This window comes from Barbus barbus (genome assembly GCF_936440315.1).
Source record: "Barbus barbus genome assembly, chromosome: 1".
NCBI lineage: Eukaryota > Metazoa > Chordata > Actinopteri > Cypriniformes > Cyprinidae > Barbus > Barbus barbus.
The window spans coordinates 14829061-14845082 of NC_136729.1; the positions used below are offsets into that span (position 1 = coordinate 14829061).

The window sequence follows — 16022 nt, forward strand, 5'->3', positions numbered from 1 at the left end:
TTTTGTTTAACAAAAAAAAAATTATTTTGAGGAAAATCTATATTTTGTCGTGACATATTTGTTCTTTTTTGTATTTTGGTCAATTTTACTATGACTGTTTACTCTAACTACATTGTTGAGTTTTTTTATTTATTTAAACAGCTTAATTATCATCTTAATGCTCATTTTTGTTTCATTTTGTTGTCATTGACTAACGTTTTTTCTGTCTGTAATTTTAATTGGCGAGATTAACACTGAACAGCCTTCAGCATGTAAAATCCATTATTTCTTTGTGTGTATATGTTGGATCTGCATTTGCTTTTGAATTCTTTTGTGTAGATTGGTGGAATATGCCTGTACGTCTTTGTCTTTGCTGGCAGGGAGGTGTGTGTGTGTGTGTGTGTGTGTGTGTGTGTGTGTGTGTGTGTGTGTGTGTGTTTGAGCCCCAGGGCTCTTCTCTGCTTGAGCTGGGCCTAGTGCCACTAAACCCAGCCTAAGCTGACCTATTTCCAAAGCGCCACACACACATACATATGGTTGCCACTTCTCATCTCTCCTGCCAGTCAGAAACAATCAGACATGCGCACACACACATCCGTTCCCACACACTCACAGTGCTACTGCATGCCTCTGATCAGGACACGTGTGTTTGTTTAGTGGGAGTGTTCTCTTTGTATGTGTTCATGTATATGTTAATATATATAAGAGGCATTGAGGGGCCGCTTGTGTGTGTGTGTGTTTGATCTGTCTCCCAGTGAAAGTGCCCCCTGAGCCATGTTTTCACCCCATAACACCAGCGCTCCAAGAAGAGTAAATCTTTTAAAAGGATGCGTGTGAATGTGTATCTGGGGTGAATATGTGTATCAGAATTTATAAGTACCTGCCGATATTGGATATGTTGGCCCGATATTGATTTTTTTTTTCCTGCCTGTTTTAATATTTAGACTACTACCATCATCTAGCAAATTTACCCCTTTAAGAGCACTTTTGTTTTACCTGTAGCATGCTAGCTTTTTAGTGCATTTTAATTTTCTTTTCTTTTTATGGAAATGTATAGCTTTATAATACTGGCTGTCATCCATTAAAAGTAGTTATCAAATTCCAATATCATTGCATCCTTACTGTAGTTATTTTGAGAAAAAAAAATTGTAATTGCATAAAAAAGTCACAATTACAACAAGCAAAGTTGCAATTATGAGAAATCAAGTCAAAATTTTGACAGTTGAATATGCAAGAAATTTTCATTTACAATAAAGTGAGAAATAAAGTCGGAATTGTGACAGTTGCGATTACGAGAATTTTTTTTTATCCAATTGTAAATTTATTTGTAATAATTATGAGAAATTTCGTATATAGGATATTTATTGGCCAATATTTCATTGTTTCTGGTTATTTAAACTACTTTTGCAACCACCTAGCTGTAATAAAAAATAGTGATAAATTATGGCAAAGATTTAATCCTGTATCGACGGTTTCTCTATAAGTGCTTGTTTCCATTATAGCATACAAACGTTGTGTAAAAAAGTGCAGCTCTACTGCAGTTACATTCACTGTAGGTTTGTAAGTATTTAACATAGCCAAATCAAAACTTGTGGTGTTTATCAGTTTCAATGAATCTGCTCTCAAAAATAAACTAAGGCTGACTAAGAAGGCTTACATTGGAAGCTATGAGCCTGTGACATCATGAATGACGAGAATTCAGTGAAGGTCGGAACAGACGGGAACATGGTGTGTGTGTGTGTGTGTGTGTGTCTGTGTGTACATTTGACAGTCTCTGTAAGTGAGGTCAGGACAGTGTGCCTGCTATTACAGCGATGTTTCTCTCTCACTCATTCTCTCTCTCGTTCTCTTTATAAACACACAGAGACATATGCATAGAACAGCATAATCCATCGCAAACAGACTCCAGGGACTCATAGTAAAGAGGTAAAGAAGTCTGCTGATAGTACTGGCACACTTGACGCACAAGCAAGATGGTTTGCGTCAGTGGTGTGACGGTCTAGTCGATCCAAACCGGTCACCAAGTAACCTCAGGTTACTTCTGTTTAACATCTGTCAAATCTTATTATAGATTAAAAGTCCAAAAAGAATGTTTTTGCATGTCCATTTCTAACTTACTCTGGGATTCAGTTGCTTTTTGGAGAAGTGAATTTAGTAAAATATTTAAGTGATGATTTAGAAAAAGTTATTGACTTTATTAGTTAACATAAAAAATGGAAGGCAATTTCCTCTATAGAATAAAAAAAAAATTTAGAATAGGAAATATATGCATAATTATTAGACAACAGCAAGAAGTTGCAGTTATGAGAAATAAAGGCACAATTGCAAGAAATAAAGTTGCAATAACGAGGGACAAACATGCAATTATGAGAAATAAAGGCACACTTGCAAGAAGTGAAGTTGCCATTATAAGGAGCAAAGTCGCAGTTATGACAAATAAATGCACAACTGCAAGAAGTAATTTTGCAATAATGAGGGACAGAGTTGCATTTAAGAGAAATAAAGGTACAATTGCAAGAAATAGTTGCAGTTGTGAAAAATAAAGTTGCGATTGTGACATGAAGTTGCAAGTACAGGAAAGTTTCGATTGCAAATAATAAAGTGAGTTTATTTCATGCAATTGCAAATTTATTTCTTGTAATTATGAAAAAACTCACAATTGTGAGATGTAAATTTGCAATTACCTTTTAGAATTGTATTATTTTTATGAGGTGGAACCAAGTTTCCATAAAAAAGAGTCGCTTAGGGTTGCACTCCCACAAACTGAAAAGGATAAGAATAGGGGTTGCAGAAGGGATCAATGAGCAGGGGAAGAGCCTGGGATGATGGACAGAAACAAAGAGAGGAAGGGGGAAAGGAGAGCAGCTGCGTCTCTGTGGCCGTAGAGCTGCAGGTGGGACTTCATCAAACAAAAGACACTCAATCTCAGCGTCTCTGTCTTTTTCACTCACCCCTGCCTTTTCACTTCTTGGCAAAATCGCCATCCGTTTTCCAGCCATGCAGCAAATGAGTTTGTGCTCAAGCTTGTCTGAGAGAGAGATAGAGAAAGTCTTTTTACCCTTATTTCAATGCTGTCTTTTGATCATGGCGTGACACTGGCTTGAACCACACAGGAGATTAAGCCAGACGTACACCTGTTCTGGACACACACACACGCACACACACACACGCACGCACTGACACATACAGGCTACTGTAACTGGCTCAGTGCAGGTTAGTTCAGGTTAGTGTGTTTATGCAACATTAGAGAGGAGTGTTTGCATTGTTCTACCTAGATGCCGTTAGCCACTAAACACGGGAAACTTTCATAACACCGTTGGTTCGTCTCTTCCTGTCCCAGATCACACAGACGGTCGTAATGCTGATTAGCAGCTTGACACCTGATGGGTGAACACAGTATGATAGCAGATCAAAAGACAGGTGAATGGTAGATTGAGCTTTTAGCAATGAAAACGGAAATAGTATTAAAGTGATTGTGTAAGTCACCTGTCTCGCTCTTTTTCTCCTTTTTATTTCTTCTTTTATTATTTTTCCCCTGAAGGGGACTCTTGGGTGGCTTACAGTGTGGATATATATCTGTTTTCAGTGTCTGTATGTGTTTACATGCTAATGTTTGTGCATGTGTGCAGTTTTGTTTGCACTTTGTTGGCTGTGAATGATAAAACACACACGCAACCATAGTGCCCTATAGTGTTTCAGGGGCATGAATGAGGTCTTTATGAAAGGGAGTTTCCTCCGGTCAAGCCGATCCGCCCTGCTAATATCCTGACATCTGGAATAAAAAGACACTCACGTTTCCCCATTCTGCCCATAGGTTTGAAAATAATGTGTCAATGACAAATAAGAGAGTCCAAGATAAAGATGAAGAAAAGTATTTAAACAGTTTTTCTTCAGTGATATTTTTGACTTTATACCCCCCAAAATAAAGTGAATTTTACTAAGAAATTGAAAGCATGTTCAACATGCAAGAGATGTATTTAAGTTATTGTAGAACAATGACCCGCTTAAGTTTGCTCAGTCAGCCAGGTGTTGAAGCAACTCCGCTAAATCTTTACGAAACAAGTCCTTGTTAGCTTGACGCAATAATGTGAATGCCCTCAACTTCAACACTCATATTAAAGGTTATGATGGATTTGTGTGTGTTTGTGTGTGTGTGTGTGTGTGTGTACTAAGGCTATGAATGATTACCATTTTTATATATATCAATTTTTTTGGTTTTTCTAAGAATAGCCATGGTAGTATCATGGTATATATATCCAAAACATAGTACTGTCCTGGTACTGTGTCCAAAAACATGATATTACTGTATATCATATACAAAAAAACATAATGGTGTCATGGTATCTCGTCGAAAAAAAAACATGGTAATACAATGATACGCTTTAGTACTTTTCTAAAAGGATTGAGGCTGAAGAGAATTGAATTTCTAAGGTGAGTGGACAGTTATGAAAATGGATCCGGAAGTGCAAAATGAACTGATAAATGAGACATAAGTTATTAACAGGTCTATCAATTTAACGAGTTTGAAGAAAACGAGAAAGAGACATATGCATTTGTGTCCTTATCTGCACAGGTTTGTAGATATTGGGCAGTCCTGCAGGGATCCTCTAAACTGTAGAGTTCAGCGGTGGTCTGCTCTCTGTGGGGGAAGGGCCCTTACAAAGCCATTTATTTTATTACTCTTCCATTCAGCCCTCAGAGGCTCTGTAATCTGCCATTAAACCATTACTGCAGGAAGAGAGAGAGAGAGGGTGGGAGAGGGATAGAGATGGAGGTAGGGGTGGGCAGTCACACTCAAGGGGCCTTCCCTGAGGGCCGGGCGTACAGTAAAACAGCTGGGCATAGACACACATACACACTCACTAAAATGCTCTGTTGTATGCCTGAATACACTTACTACCATTTGTGAATGAGAGCATTTGGTGTAGTAGCTCATTATGGAGTTCAAAAGGTCATGACCTTTGACATTTGACGTTTTTACTGTTTGGTTTCGCAAGCATTTCCGTGTTCACGTATTTGCTGAACAAGGATAACAACATAGAACCATATCTTGTTTCACATACACTGTCTGTCGTTTAAAAGTTGTGGGGTCAGTTTGACTTCAATTTTAATAATACTTTACAATATCACTGTTTTTTATTTTATTTTTGATCTAAAAATGCAGACTTGGTGAGGAATTGAATCTTAATGACTCAAAACTTTGTTCATTTTGAGAGAGCATGACCCTTCTAAAATGAAAGTTGTATAGGATACAGCTTTAGTTATATAATTTAAACTTCTGCAGCCTTCTAAAGTTGATCTGATTCGTCAACACATAACTGCCCAAATTTAGATGTCAATAATGCTTAGAAACTTGACCCAAGAGTCACTGTTAAATAAAATGGAAATGGCAAAGAAGAAAAGTCTGTGTCCATGTCTGTTTTATTTATTTTAAGGTTATTATTTCTTATTCTTACTCCTAAAAGTTTTTACATAGACGTCTTAAAGGCACGGCAGCCAAAAAAAAAAAAGGTTAATAAAACCTTGATTATAATTCTAAGTAGACCTCAGGAAAAAATGATAAAAATGGGAAACTATGAAAGTATGGCTTTGGTTGCCTTCTGAATATGAATGGTGGGTTGCTTATTATTTTGGAAGAGTGTGTTCCTTTTTTCTCCAGCAGGATCAGCAGTTTCTCCTCCCTTTCCATCCTCTCTGTCTCTCTCTCTTTCTGCTTTCAGATTGTCTGTCATTCTTCATTCAGCCTTGTATTCATTTTGATTCTGCTCTCGCAGCTGACAAGTGTGAAATGAATACAGTATCTGTTCACTCCCTCTGTTCCTCCCCCTCTCTCTCTCCATCTCGCTCTCCTTTGTGTGTTTTGGAGACTGGATTTTGAAGATTTGGCGAGTTGATTCTCTCTAAGCCTTTTCTTATCTGAGGAAGACATACAAAACTGAGTATCTTTCTTTAAGTCTATTTGCTCTTTCTCTCCTGCTCAGGGGGATAAACTCTGTGTGTGTAAGAGTCAGAGGATGAAACGCTACTGTAGAGGCAGTGAGAGAGGAGATTGGTGGAGATTTCTGGATTATGGGGTCACGAGGTCAAAATGTCAGAGGGTTAACACTGGTGCACAGCCTTTTAGCAGAGTAAAACAGTGAGGAAAATATATATATTTTTATTTTAAGTTTTGATCCCTTCATATTTACTGTACATATATGTTGTGTGCCGGAGGTGAATGCAATTGAACTGATTACAGAAACAGTCTTTGTCTGGCCGCCCACAATTTTTATGTGTTTTATATTAAAGCACAGACTCGCTCAGAATTGCTGCTGAATCTCCAGCGCTATAACAAAAGAAATCATATTTTGTCTGTTGAATATGATGTAAAATGGCAAGCATTGCAATTGAGGGTTGCCCAATTCATGAGTCGATTCATTTTAGTGAATCAAAAACCAGAGCTTGACCAGAGTAGAAGAATTCCAGAAATGAGCTGGTTCTTTTAATGAATAGTTCAAAAAGAGGAATTATCTGTTTAAATTCATTCAAAGTGACTTCAATTGCATTCAGTTCATGCATTCCCTGGGAATCCAACCCATGACGTTGGCGTAGCTAATGCCATGGTCTACTGTTTGAGTTACAGGAACTGAATCAGTCTGAAATGCTGCAATGCATGATTTGTAGCATGATTTATAGCATGATTTATAGCATTAACAGAACAATTAACACTTTATAACTAAAATATGCCTAAATGAAAAACAATTGAATCAAACTGAATTTGAATCTAATTGGGAAAATTATTCCGATTGCTTTCTTAAACTCCCTGAAATTTTTCAGCTTTTGGGTTATCTAATCTAATAGTATCTATAGTACATGTTTGTAGCTGTGTTAGATCTCATCTTCATGTGTGGTCAATGTCAAACCCCTCAGTCTCAGGAAAAAGTCAAGTATTTGAGCTGTGTGTGTGTGAGCGTGTGTCTCGTTGCTTTGACGCAGCTGGAGTGTCCAGTGAGAGTAGCAGAGCTGCTAAATTAGCCCTACCCTGCAGCTGCTCTTATATATAGCCATGCACAAACACACGCACACTATCTCTCTCCTGTTTTATTAATAAAAGTGCTCGGATGGACATTAAAACGGGCTGAGAAAGACAACTGGGATCACTGTGCGTCTGGTCAAGATGACTAACAAATGCAGTAAAAAAAATCAGTGAATGAACACTTCCTATCTGTGCGAACACAGATGTGCCTACACGCACGCATATCCAAACAAAGACGGGCTGTCTTGCATTTCTTTTCTCTCTGTTTCTTTTTGTCTTTGTCCTGCGTTTATCTTTCGCTATGAAAAGGCTGTGAATCTGTCTCTCTCCTCTCGCTCGCTCGCTCACTCCTCACAAGTTCATTGACATTCATTGAACACAGCACAGAGCGCTCAGACCTTCCGGCACTCTGCGCTCAGAGACTGTTTGTGTGTGTGTTCATCGCTCTAGCTCTGTGATTAGGATTGTTATTCTGTATCAATAAGTGAATTAAATCACAGTCACGCTTTTCTTAGAGAAAAATAACAGATGGAACTGCTTGATTTGGTGTCAATGTGTTTGAACTGGAAAATGTTCGAGTTTTAATGAGCATTTTGTCTTGTTTTTTTAGTGAAACATCTTTTTGCATAATAAACAAGATTATTTACCTAATAAACAAAACTGTGCAAGATATTAAGACTTTTTAGATATTGTATTACATGAACATTTTTCTGTTTTTCAGAAATAGTTTTTCACTGGCTTATGCTTTTTTTAAAAGTTGTTTTAAGTCTTAATATTTTAAGGGTAAAAAGATTATTTTTATCTTCTGAAATGATTACTTTAAATGCCAGATTTTTTTTATTTTTGTTATGGTAATGTTATGCAGTCTTGCTTTTCTTTTTATTCTAAAAATGTTTTTACTGGAAAATCTCAAGTTGAGATCAATAATAATATAAATTGCAATTTATATCTTAAGTAGTGTTGCTTATCAGGTGAATTTAACAATCTTTTTTTTATTATTGTTTTTGTCTGGAATATATGTCAAAGATATTAAAAAATATGTTATTTATATTTAGTACATCTTATGCAATGCCACTTATCAGGTGAATGAATCTTGTTTAGATATTTTTACTGGAAATCGTGACAAAGATGTGCATTAAAAAATATTCCCTCAGTCTGATCTCTCTGTTACTTGTTGCTCGTCATTTACTGAAATCAAAACCGGAAAAACATCCTGAAGTCGCACAAACAAACATTTGCACATCGTATGAGAGTGACTATCAAGAAAGGAAAGAAAAACAAGCAATGACTCAGAATAAAAGTGCCCCAGTTATCTAAATCTCACTCTCTCTTCCTCCTGATGAGAATTCAAGGACGACTTCTCACACATGAGCTTGTACGATATGTGTCTGCTGCTGCATGCTCATTTCAAGTCTGTAATATGTAGACATTGACTTTTTTCTTACTGGTTGGAGTGAACAACAAATGAACCCAATGAGCAGAGTGTGATTTGGTCATATGTTCAATATGACCTGCAGGCAGACTGTAGTCTTTCTTGACTAATCAATATCAAGGATGTAGGATTGTATTATTTTAAGGTGATATAAAAGTGTGAGAGTGGTGAAAATGTCTTTTATTTGGGCCGATTAGTTCAGTTGTTGGACATTTTTGTGGATGTGATCTACTTGGTTGACAGATTAAAAAAATAATTACTGTTTGTCTTTCTTTGTTTTAGCTGTAATTTGCTCTTTATCTCTGTCTCTGGCTCTTGCTCTCTGGGGTGTTGGGGAAGGGCTCACTCCCCACTCTCCTAATCCTCTTTATCCTGTCTGAAACCTAACCCACCTGTCGTTACACATCAGGACACAAACACACATTCTGTGTGTTAAGTTAACACAGTCACACATACTTAAAATACGTTTAAGATGTCAAGCTTATAATACATGTTATTATTACACATACTGCACTTATAAATGATGTATGAACAAAGCTGTACAAAACATGGTTTGTTATGCATGCAGGCTGTCCTATTTATACACACAGATTCTACACTGTCATATATAGCTAAGATTTAAAGATATAATGTATATAGTTGGCATATGGCAGTGGGAGTTGGGTTTCCAAATGGGCAACAAATTTGGAAGTGGGAAAAAATTAGGAAGTTGAGGCCTAATGGTTAGAGAGTCAGACTCGTAACCCAAAGGTCGCAGGTTCGAGTCTCAGGTCCGGCAGGGATTGTAGGTGGGGGGAGTGAATGTATAGTGCTCTCTCCACCCTCAATACCACAACTTAGGTGCCCTTGAGCAAGGCACCGAACCCCCAACTGCTCCCCGGGCGCCGCAGCATAAATGGCTGCCCACTGCTCCGGGTGTGTGTTCACGGTGTGTGTGTGTGTGTTCACTTTGGATGGGATAAATGCAGAGCACAAATTCCGAGTATGGGTCACCATATTTGGCCGTATGTCACGTCACTTTCAAATACATGAAATGTATGAGATAATTATCATAATATGGTGTAATATTCAATCAAATGGTGAGACAGTTGTTAAATCAGTCACACTTTAGTGTTTAGATTATATTCAAGATAAATGATGGCACAGAAATTGTAATCAGTTGATCTCCTTATTCAATTATCCACACAATTATTGCTTCCTAATTAAGATTTGAACAGCAGTGTGCGTTTCTGTCTGTTATGGGGATGCTGGTGTCTTTAAGATTGAAGATCTGGGCTAGTAATCTGATGGTTATCGGTTCATGAAGTGCAGAATTATTGGGATCCCCCATCACTCCTTGAGGGAGGAACTTAACCCTGGGCTGCTCCGAAGGGAAGAATCCCTTCAGTAAATGTGCTGTTAGTCACTTTAGGTAGAAAAATGTCTGCCTAAATGACAATAGTAAGATGTGATTTTAAGGTATTTCCTTTAGAAATGTACTTTGACAATGCATGGTTTAGTTAGTTAAACTACCGTTCAAAAGTTTGGGGTCAGTAAGATATTTTTTAAGTACTTTTATTCAGCAATTAAATTGATCAAAAGTAACAGTAAAGAAAATAATGTTACAAAAGGTTTATATTTCAAATAAATGTTGTTCTATGGAATTTATTATTCATCAAAGAGTTCTGGGAAAAAAATGTAACAGTTTCCACAAAAATATTAATTGGGACAACTGTTTTTAACATTGATAATAAGAAGAAATGTTGCTTGAGCACATAATTAACATATTAGAATGACGAAGGATCATGTGACACTGAAGACTGGAGTAATGGCTGCTGAAAATCCAGCTTTGCCATCACAAGAATAAATTACATTTTTAAATATATAAAAATAGAAAACAGTTATTTTGAATTTCAGTAATATTTCTCAACATTACTGTTTTACTGCATTATTGATTTAATAAATACAGCTTTGGTGAGCATAACATGTCTTTAAAAAACGTTCAGAATTTTATTCACCCCAAACTTTTGAATGGTACTGTATATATTTCAATATTTGCAGTGCAGTTATTCTAGGATAGTTTGAGGATTAAAATACAAAAGCAGGTGCTTTTTACACCAACAGCTGAGATTTATTATCCCCAATATATTAAAAAAATGATTCTACATTGAATAAATGTCACCTCTGTTTAAGAGAGTCAACAAAATCAGTATGATCCTTTTAACCTCAGCTTTTCATTATATCTATTGTTGCTGACTAGTTTTATTGATTAGTAGATGATAGTATTTCTTCTGCTGTAGAGCTCATGGCCTACCAACACCATTATCACAAGTTCTGTTTTGATCAAACATATACCTTGGCTGCACTGCAAGTCACTTAATACAAAAGCATCTGCCTAATGCATATATAAATGAATATAACTTTTTACACTACTCTTCACTTGACAAACTATCATTAATACAGTAACAAAAATATAAATATCTAGTAATGTTTTTCTTAGTTAACATTTATGTAGACGTCTAAACAAATGCTTATCTGCAAGGTCATCCTGTTTGTGAGATGAATGTTTGTGCTCGTGCCGCAAAAGACAGAGTTTGAGGCAGAAAGCATCACCAGAGCCGAGCAGAAGACACCAACACACACAGACTCACGGCGCACGCTCACACTAATGCAGTGGCGCATGGCTGCCAGGCTATTCTTTGTTTATTAGCATATCTAGATGACAGCGGCATCGCAGAGGCAGCGGTAATTAAGGGCACAACAATGGAAACAGTAATGATGATTGGCATACCATTACATGCCACGGGGAAGGAGGGAGGGAGAGAGGAAAAGAGAAAAAGAGTGCAGTGGGAAAAGAGATAAATGAAGAAAGCTTGCTCTTTTAATCTCAGCAGGGCTACTACCTCAATGTGCATGCGGGTTTGTGCGTGGGTGTGCACGTGTGTGTTTGCTCTCTTGTTCGCCTGTGTGTAAATATGCACCAGCTCGTTTACTTTCGCTGGGAAGTCGCTTGTTTTGCTTTCCCCTCCCTGTCACACAAGCACACTGATGTCTTTGAGATGGCTTATTCAGAGAGGAGGGGTTTTCTTTCACCCCGTCTCACCTCTCCTAGCTTTTACTGCTTTAAAACACTCTATCCTCTAAGTGTCTCATTATATTTCATGCTAAAAATCTACTTTTGCTCCATGAATATTTGTGACTTTTACGTTTCACACTAACATTGTTTTGCACTTAAAGGAAAAGTTTGTGCCGAATGAAAATTCTCTCATTATGTACTGAAATGTTATTTGCATAATTTACCTTAATGTTGTTCTAAACCTGTATGACTTTCTGCGACTCAAACTGAATGTTTGAGGAATATCCCGATCTGTCTTTTGCACACTATTGTCCAAACGTTTGGGGTCAGTACGTTTTTTTTTATAGGTTTATTCAGCAAGGATGCATTCAATTTATCAAACATCGTAGTAAAGACATTCATAATATTAACAATTATTTTTATTTTAAATGAATGCTGTTATTTAAACTTTCAGTCATCATTAGGCAGCACAACTGTTTTCAAGATTGATAATACCAAATGTTATTCACCAAATCAGCATATTAAAATGACTTTTAAAGGGTCATGTGACACTGAAGATATAATGAAAATATATATAAACAAATAGTATATTATAGTAAATTGTAATATTGTAGTAAATAAATGGTAAAAATATTTCACAATATTACTGATTTTAATGTTTTTATTAAATAAATGCAGCTTTGGTGAGACTTTATAAACATTATAAAATCTTACAGACCCCGATCTTTTAAAACAGTAGTGTGTGTAATGGAAGTGAATGAGAACTGGGGCTACAAGCTGCAAAATGACTAAAAAATATACCAAAGTTTCCTTAAAGTGATCCAAATGACACACTCTCATTCCAAGTCATGTGATAGCAATTATGTGAGGAACAGACTGAAATTTAAGTCATTATTCACAAATAATCGTTGATCCAATAAGATTTAACCACTATGGTCGGAGTCAGTGAGTCAAACCTAAAAACCAGATTTACCAATTTACGTATATCAGAGTTATCTGAACTGGATCAAATGATTAATTGAAAACATCCGACTTAAAAGAAAAAACTGGACATTATTCTCTTGTGAAGTTATTAATGTGCCAAGGACAGCAAGTGCAGATAACAACATTTTCAGTGAATAACATCTTAAATGCCAGTCTGTTTCTCACACAAAGTTATCGTATGATGCTAGGATTGAAATATAGCACTTAAGTTGTATGGGCTTTTTTTATGATGCTTTTATGGTGCTTTTTTGACCTTTTAGAACCTGGCAGCCTCAATCCTTATTAACTTTCATTATTTTGAAAAGAGAGTTGCCAAGATATTAATCAAAAATTCACCTTTTGTGTTCCACAGAGGAAAGAAAGTTGCCTAAACAATGACATTTTTGGGTTTAATTGTCCACAGGGATCAGAAAAGTACCTCTATCTCAGCACCTCTTTGAGGGTGTTCGTCTTTGTAAGCATATGAGAGGTTGACTATGTGTTTTCCGGCACACACACACATTAGGTGTGTTTATGTTGGTGTATGAGACAAAACTCTGTTTATATGCGCAAAAAGTGTCTCCAGACCCCTCCCAATCTGTTTCTCTTGGCACAGACCCTCCCTCTGCCTTACTCTGTATCTCTATCTTTCTTTCTCTTGCACACGCACTCCTCATCCTGTTTCTGTGTTCTCTAACAACTGTCCTTAATTACCCTCTTTGTACAGTAAAATGTACGGATAGAAGTAGCTTTCTTGAAAATCTTCCTCTTAAAACCCTCTGGCCCTCTTCGGTCATTTTTGACCGAAAAATTTTATAGTTTGAAATTTTAAAAATCTTAGCTTCATCAGAATGAGATGACACTTGGTGACTTTTGTCACATTAGCAATATGAACACACAAAAAAATCATGGACTTGACTTCTTCACGGTCAAAAATGACCGACATAGGAAATGAATGGGAAGTACGAAAAAATGTGGTACAAACTACAAATCAGCCACTGGGCAGAAAACAAAGTGTGCAGCAATCAAGGGGTGACGGTCTAGAATATCAGGAGTGCAAAATAGACACCCACACGTGCGCACACACACACTCACACACACACACACACACACACACACAGAGAAATTAGCTGGTAAGACAATTTTAGGGTTGGTGACTGCAGAGCTGGTCCCTGCGCGGCTCGTGCCTCACCTCATCTAATCTTTTAGAATGTCTAGATATATATCTAAATGCAAAACCTAAAAAAATTAAGAAATTATGTCTAATAAACAACAGGAATCCAAAAGCCTCTGTATATATCTATATAGGGTGCTAATACAAGAAGGTTATGCAACATTACACAAGTTTTTATTTTTTTAATGCCTTCAGATGGCCCAATTCTCACTTCAAAAAAATTTATTTTAAATGCCTCTATTTTAATGTGAAATATTGCATTTATTAAAAAATTTTTAAAAAATAAATTAAAATAAAAAATACATATTAATTCTAATGGAGAAAATAGCTCATTAAAATTGTATAAATATTGCATAGTATCATAAAATTCCCTAGAAATCATAAATAATAATACAAAAATATTATTGAACAAAAATATATTACACTGATTTTCCTGAAAAAAAAAAAGTTACATTTCAAGGCTTCGGTCACTTTTGACCGCGAAGGAGGCAAGTGTGATTCCTAAACGAAGAGGGCCAGAATCATTGCTCAGATAACCTTCTGCTCTCCACAAGCCAAAAGTGAATATATTTTGGCTCTTCTGAACTGAATTGAATTAATGTTTTTCTAATTAGTCATTGCACATTCATGATTGTACAAGGAACATTACTGAAATTATTTAGAATTTTGGTAGGCTGTGAAATCCGGTTAGTTGATTAATGGTGGTGGTTGAAGTTAAACAAACTTTTTATGAATGGTCATTTTGCCAGTCATTTGAATTACTGAGTGAGTCATTTAAGATAATAACGTGTCAAAGATTATAAATATTGGTGATGGTGGCTGTGGTATTTTTACTAGGCATTGCTCTAATTGACACTTTGGTCTCTGGTACTATTTGATGCTTTTTATTTTAATTTCAATACCCACAAATCCATCAACCCAATTATTGAAATCTACCATTACACAGACTCAGACTGCACTAATTTACTAATCCCCTCTCATCACGGTACCACTCTGTTTGTTTAGTATCCTGCATGTTTGTATATGTGTGTGTGTGTATTCAGTGCAGCTTTAATGAGAATCAGAACAATGCAATCAGATGTATGCCTTACCAGCCATAATTATGAGGAATATGCACAGCAGTGTGGATGATAGGTCTGCTCCCTCTCTCTCTCTCTCTTACCAGCGCTCTGTGCTGACAGATGGTTGTGTCAGTCATAATGGGACAAATCCGATCGCTACCGAATGAAAGGCGTCCCTCCAGCAGAGAAAGAGAGAGAGAGAGAGAGACAGTCGATGTGTCTGTATTGATGTGTTTACTCAGGGTGAAATTGGCATCCATTAGAGAGAGAATTGTGTGTGTGTGTGTCAGTGAGAATACAGGCTCTAAAATGAAGGCTGCATTAATTCATATTCTGTTACACATGCACAGACACTCTTCCTTTTCATCACATGTTCACACTGTCTCTTTTTCAAACACAGACACACACACACATGCATGGCAGTGTGGACTGCGCAGACAGCTTGGCGATGCCGGGGAAGGTGTGTCTCCAGAGTTCCATTGTTCTAGTCAGAGAGGAATCTATGTGGAAAACCTCCTAGATAAAAAGGGGGTGGGGAATGGGGGGATGAAGGAAGAGAAAGGAGGAAAGAGTGCTTTTGTAGGAAGTGGACTAGCAGTGTCCACAAGCCAGCTTCTTGGGAAGGGGTATGAGGTATATTGTTTATATATTCCTGTATTGTATCTAGGCGGATCCAATGTAGGGAGCTGTTAAGAATGTTTTTTCTATATGATGTGTACAAGGCAATATTCTGTAATGGTTTTCCCAATGGCTTTTACAAGTCTGAGAAAGAGCTTAAAAATGGATAATGGTGTCAGGATCCTCATAAAAAAGAGAGAATGCAGAAGAAGAAACAAGAATGAAAAAATACTGCACATTCTTCTGCAGCTGGAATGTTACAGTAAATTATTCATCCCGTCTCTCTATTTCTGTCTTTCTTAATTTTTCTATAAGGTTAAAAGTGCCATGGAGCACACAGGATTTCTAGCTGCACTGGGACTAAAATCCACTGTCTTTCCAGCCATCTCCTCTCTCTCTCTCTCTCTCTCTTACTCTCTCTTTTGTGCCTCTATTTTGGGAGTCCACCATTTTTTAAACGATAAAGAAAAAGGTTAAAAAATGTGTTGCTTTCATGAACTGAAACTGCTAATACCTGATTTTTCTTCATTATTTTGTAAGACTAGAACAAACACTTACTAAATTAGTATACCAGCATTCTGTTTTAAATTTTACTCAATGCTTTGCTTTGATAATAGGAGTTCCTTGGAGGCCACACATCTAATAAATGCCCATGCTCTGTCTTTTTTATTATGTGATTTGCAAGTTTGCAAACATCTTCATTCTGAATGTGAATGAGGTGCTTT

The 16022-nt window shown here is 36.8% G+C and overlaps 1 protein-coding gene across 1 annotated transcript in view; it reads left to right on the forward strand.

The window, feature by feature from the left end:
* Nucleotides 1–16022, forward strand: part of LOC306874919 (uncharacterized protein) — a 75892-nt gene that overhangs the window by 21020 nt on the left and 38850 nt on the right. The gene's annotated exons all lie outside the window — the stretch shown is intronic.